Source organism: Natator depressus, chromosome 10 (genome assembly GCF_965152275.1).
Source record: "Natator depressus isolate rNatDep1 chromosome 10, rNatDep2.hap1, whole genome shotgun sequence".
NCBI lineage: Eukaryota > Metazoa > Chordata > Testudines > Cheloniidae > Natator > Natator depressus.
This window is the reverse complement of record NC_134243.1, coordinates 71,104,239-71,111,981: the sequence shown is the minus strand read 5'-3', so window position 1 is coordinate 71,111,981 and position 7,743 is coordinate 71,104,239.

Sequence of the window (7,743 nt, the reverse complement as noted above, 5' to 3'; positions counted from 1 at the left end):
AGATTTAGTCTGATCCAGTATAGCAATTCCTATGTTCCTGTGTTTATACTATGTAGCACTGGAGGATACTGGTAGTTCTGTCTCGGTACATTCAGCCACAGTGTGTACCCATCTGTCAAAAGATGCTTTTAGAAGAAGTCAGTTTGCCTGGGGATTAATAATCCTTCCTGCTTTGCAGCATTTTATTGATCATGCTTTTTTCAATCAGCCAGTTAAGCAACTGATGCTGAGTTACAATGAAAACAGTTAGGGGAGGACATGTGGCTTGCACATGAATGGAAGCTAATGACTTCACTGTGACTAGGCTTATGGGGTTTAGTGCCAAAAGAATTCATAATAAAGGATGCAGAGAAAATAAAATGCCTCTCTTTATCTAGTAAGTGTTGATCACATGCAAATGACTAGGCATGTTTCAAAGAAAAAGGAAAGGAAACTTTGATTGGATAGCAGGAAGCTTAAACTCGGAGCTCTATTAGACCACAAAATGATCTCCCAGAGAAAGTGATAGAAGTCTCATTGATGAGTCCCTAAAAACTAGACTGGACAAAATGCTGAAAAATATACCACAGGGAATTGCACTTGCATAGGGCTAGGGAGGGGAGAAGGGAGATTACAGGTACATGAACCAATAAACCTTAACTAAGTTCTATTATTCTATTATGTCTTTATTTGGAAACCACATGGTTTTTAGTTTGAACCAAGAGTCCATAAAACTCTTTGTAGTTCCAGTCTGCCTGCCTGAAGGATTGTCCTGCGTGACTATTAAAACCACAGGCACACTGTATCTGATTCTGAAAGTTAGACCATGCAGAACATCCCTTTGTTAGCTATAATGTCACCTTGCAAGACTCCTCCTGGGCTCACATTAAGCTTCTTACACAAATGTATCTTCACTGCCAAAACATCTACTTCCTAGTAGTTTATTCTTTCAATATACACCTGTGTCTGCCATGGCACGCAAACCATACATACAATAATAATTGCTGGAGTAATTGGTTTCTCTCCTGCTTAAAACAAGGAAACAAAGAAACACACACACACACTTTTTGCAAACTAAAAAGGGCCATTAGGCAGCACCATAACACTCATCCATCTGATAATGATCACCCAATGGCCCTGATGTTACTGTGTTGGTGACCACCATAAAGAAATGTAAGACACAAACATCTAAGCAGTGTGCTTCTGAGCTTCTGTAGCTGTGTCTTACCCTCCCCTTGATACTCCCAGCAAACTACATCCCCCCAGGGACTTCAGAATACATCATTAGATGACTCCTGCTCACTCTACAGCATTTTGGGGGTGTTGGCCTGGCTGGCAGGGTATTAAAGTTAAAGCGTCCCTCTCCCTTGCTGGCAGGGACTAGCGCAATGGAAGCAACATGCTCAGCTGCTAGAAGTAGGAAACACCTCATCTCACTTTCAAGACATCCCTTGTGGTTGATGCTCAGAGCTTTGCCAATGGGCTCCAAGGGTGTCATATCCAGTCTTCTCAGCTGGAAGCACGGTCACTGTTACCCAGATCTGTTAAAAGGCTGTGACAAAATTCCAAATTGCTTCCATGCAGAGATTTTAGTTGCAAACCCAGGGCCAGAATTTTAGACTCATTTGGGTACAACAATGCACTGGCATGATCTGCACCTACATGTGCCACATTGCACAAGCAACCCAATTAATCCTGCTTGGAAACGATCAGTTAAATGTCTGTCAGGTGCAGTTATCAGAATGTGAATGCAGTTGTGGTAAATGAGCATGCAAATTCTGCAGGTGCATTTTTGGAAATAAATTTTATTTTAAAAAATGAAGTTCTTAATTTTTTTTTTAATGCACACAACCATCTGACTGATCTTTCACACGTTCATTTCAACATGCACATTTGAAAACATCTGGTCCAAAATGTTATCCTGTTTCCAATTCTTCCAATGAAAACTGCAGCTAGCCTCACCCTGAACTAGTTTGGTCCCAACCACAGTTGAAAGAATGTCTGGGAACTCACTTTCCTTTTGTTTAAAACACATTTGCATAAGAAGCTTAATGTGAGCCCAGGAGGAGTCTTGCAAGGTGACATTATAGCTAACAAAGGGATGTTCTGCATGGTCTAACTTACAGAATCAGATACAGTATGCCTGGGAATGCCTGTGGTTTCAACAGTCACGAAGGACAATCCTTCAGGCACGCAGACTGGAGCTACAAAGAGTGTTATTGACACCTGGGCACGTGATCAAACTACCCAACCCATGGAGGAAGAGATCTGTTCCTTCATCCTCATAAAGGTCTTCAACTGCTCTCCATAAATTAATAGATTCACCCAAAGGATAGCCAGCCAAATTCATGTCTGGTGTAATTTCATTGGCCTCAGTAGGAGTTGGGGGCATTCAACACCATATCAAGTCACTCAGTGCTTGGCAGGATTGAGTCTTTTGTCTTTGAGTCTTTCACCAGAGGCCAAGGTCTGAATGGACCATAAAGACTGAACTTCCCTCCGTGCTGTAGGGGAGCTCCCTTCAGCTCAGGGCTGAGTCACATGGGCTGGATGGGGACAGCAGGAAACTTGCCTTTGCTGTACTTGTCCTGTAGATAGGTAGGTCACTTTAATCACTCCTTGGCTGACAATCCTGTGCTTGCATATTTTTGCTTACTGGGTGTTTATTTTTTCCAAGGGGGCGAAACTAAATTCAGGTACAGCCAGAACGCCTAACCATTGTTTTTTGAATGTGGTGAGTCTGACCAGTATCTTCTGGGATAAGATCACATTCATGTGGACACAGATCACAAGCTAAAAGGCTGGAGACACAACATTTGGATCCAAGTTTAAACCCTCAGTTCAAGGTTTTGCTTTGGCTTATTATAGACAATAGGACGCAATTGTAAAATTCTGACCCAGAATTGGGTTCAGGTTCCAAACCCCATCTTCCAATGTGGGAGGACTGGTAGGGGTGGGTGCGAAGGGGAGGGTTCAGATCCAGAGTTTGGGTTTGGACCCATCTCAACCACAAATATGTGAGAGCTATTTCCAAAAATGTGTTTAGCCCCAATCACCTCTAAACAATGTTAAGGAAAACTAAAACATGTAATGTGCATCAACAGTACCAAGAAGACTCCCTGATGTTCATTGCTGAATTTCTGTCCAGAGAATCAGTACCATAAGAAAGTGACTACTGGGGCCCTCAGGCTGCCTTCGTGTGATTGAAAAGTGGTATGTCCAGAGCAGAGACGTACCCATATGGATGGTGCACTTCATACTCTCCAAATCATTGATCAGTCAGGATAGCAAAGCACAGAGGGATTAATTTAAGAACAGCACTGAACATACTGCAGGGTGGAACTCCCTTACCTTTGTCTACAATGAAACTGAGCCCACTTACACCATGTAAGTTCTTTGGGGCAGGGACAGTCTCTTACTGGGTGTTTGTACAACATTTCACCCAAGAAGTCTCTGATTTCAGACAGGGTTTCTAGGTGCCTCTGTGTACAAACAATGAATAATAATAATAATAATAATAATAAGCAATAACACACACTCTACTTATACAGAGCCTCAAGCATGTCTAGCCAGGACTTAAGATGTCCTGTGTAGCCCCCAAAAGAACAGAGAAGTCAAAGGCCTCATAAGTCATTGGATTTGGTGCAGTATCTGCAGTGAATTCCTAGCCAGCTAACAACAGGGAATCATAGAAACTGGAGATGGAAGACCCCTATCTGATCATCTAGCCTATTCCTTCATAGTGCAGCTATTTTTCATTACTTTGTCCATTCTAGATTGAAATGGCCCACCCAATGCATCTTCCACTGCCTCCTTTGAGAAACTATTCCACAGTTTACCAGACTGGGGACCACTCAAGACATATTAAATAACCAAATGACCTTGAAGTAAGCTACCCTTGGATTGATTTACTGTGCGTGGTCAAGAATACCTTATGATGACCGATTGCTACTCTGATTACCGAGAAACAGATCACTTGCACACAACAGCAGCTGCCATTAGTGAATGCTGCAAAGCACAGTTTGCCCACCACGCGGTTCCAGCGATCGTAACTACAGAAAATCGACCTCCATTTGCCCGTCAGGCATTTCCAGAGTTTGCTACATCATAGGAATTTGAACATGCCATATCCCTACCTCAGGACAGCCTGTATAATGGCAAAAAAGAAGCTGAAGCCGAGGTTGCCAAGAAATGACTAACAATGGGTCTAGCCCAGTGTTTCTCAATGACCGGTCCATGGACCAGCACCAGTCCCTGAGAGCTCCCTGACACAGTTTAGGAAAGCAGAAAGCTGGTCCCTGGTATCAAAAAGGTTGAGAAACTCTGGTCGAGCAGAGACCCCTGAAAAGTATTACAGGACTGGAGAGAAGCACTGACAGGAGACAAGGACACCAATCCTCTAGAACAGTGGTAGGCAACCTGCGGACCGCTGGCTGCACGTGGGCCATCAGGGTTATCCGTGGGCGGGCAGCGAGACAGTTTGTTTATATTGACTGTCCGCAAGCATGGTCGCCCGCAGCTCCCAGTGGCCGCTTATTTTAAAGTGATAGGAATGGAATTGATCAAAGTAGCTGAAGGCACAGTATTAGCCCCATGGTAGGATCCCTCTAGCCCAGCGGTGGGCAAACTATGGCCCGTGGGCCACATCTGGCCCACGAGCCCATTTAATCTGGCCCTCGAGCTCCCGCTGGGGAGTGGGGTCAAGGGCCGCTCCACGCACGCATGCCACGGCTCCTGGAAGCAGTGGCATGTCCCCTCTCCAGCTCCTATGTTTAGGGGCAGCCAGGGGGCGCTGTGCGCTGCCCCGTCCATAGGCGCCACCCCCGCAGCTCCCATTGGCCGGGAACTGCGGCCAATGGGAGCTACAGGGGCGGCGACTGCAGACGGGACAGCACACAGAGCCACTTGGCCACACCTCCGTGCAGGAGCTGGAGGAGGGCCATGTAGCTGTTTCTGGGAGCTGCTTGAGGTAGATGCCACCCAGAGCCTACACCCTTGCCCCAGCCCTCATCCCCTTCTCGCCTTCCAAACCCCTCAGTCCCAGCCTGGAGCACCCTCCTGCATCCCAAACCCCTCATCTCCAGCCCCAACCCAGAACCTGCACCCCCATCTGAAGCCCTCACCCCCCCCCCCGCAACCCCCTCCTGCACCCTGAACTCCTCTTTTCTGGCCCCACCCCAGAGCCCGCACCCCCTCCTGAACCCCAACCCCAATTCTGTGAGCATTTATGACCCGCCGCACAATTTCCATATCCAGATGTGGCCCTTGGGCCAAAAAGTTTGCCCACCCCTGCTCTAAGCTATATCTCTGCCTGTTTTCACTCTGACTTTCACCCTGAAGCTTCTCTTATACAGTAGGTACACAACATTGCCAACGCTCAAGATTATATTGCAAGTCTTGTGATATTTGTTTTTGTTTAAAGCCCCAGCTCCTGGAATCAAAAAACTGCAAGAGAATCGTAGCTTTTTCTTTTTTTAATGAAAGTTTATAGCCCTTGTGGATGCCAGGAAAAGCTTGAAAATGTGACCCACGTGCACCCTAAAGGCTTAGAAACCAGAGGGCCAATAAAAACACCCCAAAGTGTATTATTGCAGCCCCACAGATTGTGTCATTTTCAGTGCTGTCCCCTATTTTCTAATGGGGAATTCTGCTCAAGAATACAGACTATCTCAAAATAGTACGCACTCTTAAGTAATGCACAAAAGGAAACTGACTAGGATTCTTTCATATCCTTTGATATTAATCTATCCCCAGAGCTGACTGCAAAATCTGACTGGGATTGTTCTCTTTGTAGCTACTTCCTCCAGAGCTTGAGACAAAACAAAACTGACAACTTCCCTCTGCAGCAAGCTCTTTACACAAGACTGAACCAGGTTTCTAATCAATTTCATTTTGCATTTCTGCTCTCTTTGGTATGGCAACCTAAGAGACCTAAATCCAACCCTGCCTGAGTTTTGGTCACAAGTGAAAACTAGATTGGTGATCTCATCTTATTCCTTACTGGACATCTGGCCACATTATAAAATCTTGGCTCAATAGGAGCACAGGACTCAGATACCAAGGGGGGCTTATAGGACAGTACAGGGGTGTGTTGTTAGAGCTTCTGAGCGGGGTTACGATTAGAATAACAGCTGATGTGGCATTAGCACATCTCCTAGGGCAGTACCTAGAGCTAGCACCAGTTCCTTACTTTCACAGGCCCTAAACACATACAATTAAAAAACTAAGATCATGTGCAGCCTGTATCATCTGTACCATTAATGTCCAGGGTCTTGTTTTTGTAGCTGCATAAACTTAATGAACATTTGTTTCTAATCATGGCTGCTTCCTTTGATGGATTCTACTGTGCTGGCTGCTTTCTACCAATCAGTGCCAATGGAGTCATACTGCTAATTCATGCTAGTATAGCCAGTTATTCAGAATCTGTGCACAGACCCAAATTCTACCATCACACGGGTGCAACTAGCACATAAATCTGTAACATGGGCAATGACTGAGCTCCTTGCAGCTGGTTCCAGGACAAAAAAAATCTGAAAAACAGATCAAATAAAGCATGATTCTCTATTGCCTGTTGTTCGCTCTAAAAAATTCAAACGTGGATCTGGGCTGGCTCGGCTTATGGCAATTCGTGAAACATGATGTAAACATTTTTGAAGATGAGTCAAAAACAAAATGATGTGGGAATGTGGGCATACACTCACACTCAGGAAAACTACTGTATGTCCTTCTGTCAATACCTACTGTTAATTTGCTTCTATGGGTGATCACTAGCAGTGAACCTAATGCACCCATTGCAAGAATTATTTGGGGTGAGGAACTTGGATGCATAGGTAGGACTTTAAAAATAATTTAAAAACCCATTTCAATGCACAGGTCTTTCACCCCAATCACCTTGAAGATGGTTGCAGTTAAAAAGTATTATTTGGTAAATGGAGCAGAAGGCTGGGAGTCAGGAATTGCTGGGATAGGCACTGGTGCAGCAACAGCTGGCAGGGAGTTTATATCTACTCCATTCAGGGGCTGCAGGGGCCTTGTCACCTTCCAGTGCAAGTTATAGTATCCCTAAAGTCTGCTCTAAACTGAGCCCTGGATTCAACTTAGATTGCAAGCTCTCTGGGACAGAACCAGCACAAAGGGGTCCTGTTCCATGACAGCACAAAGGGGTCCTGTTCCATGTTCCTATGTGCCACTGCAATATTAGTAATAAAAGAGCCCTATGGGACTTTGCAGAGGGATGGAATTTCAAGGGTGCCTAGGCTATGCTCTTTCATCTAACTCACCCCTCCCTCTCTCCCCCAGACCTGCCCACACCTCATCTGTGTGATATTCCCTCTGCCATCCCATCTGGATCTCTGTTGCCCAGACCTAATGTGCAGATGGTATAGAGCTGATGGAGTTGACTCTTCCCCTGGAATCAAGATCCTCATGTGCCAGTGGTATTCCTGGTGGGCTGGGTTATGCCTATTCTATAGCCGCTTTGAGCTAGCCTGCCTGAAGAAAAGGGCTGGAGTCCAGCAATGAATTGGGCCTTTCAGTTTGATTCCCCATTCTGTTGTTTTGCTACATGATCTGAGGCATCTCACTTACGCTCTCTGTCCAGCAGTAAAATGGGCATAACACTTACTTACCTCACAGGTAGGAAATGGAGGTTAACCTGTTTAGAAAGCACTCTGAGGTCCTCAGAGCCAATGTAACCCGGTCCCTACTTCACCTACATCACAAACTCACTGCACAGTTTTATCCAATTGGCAATATCTACTTGAT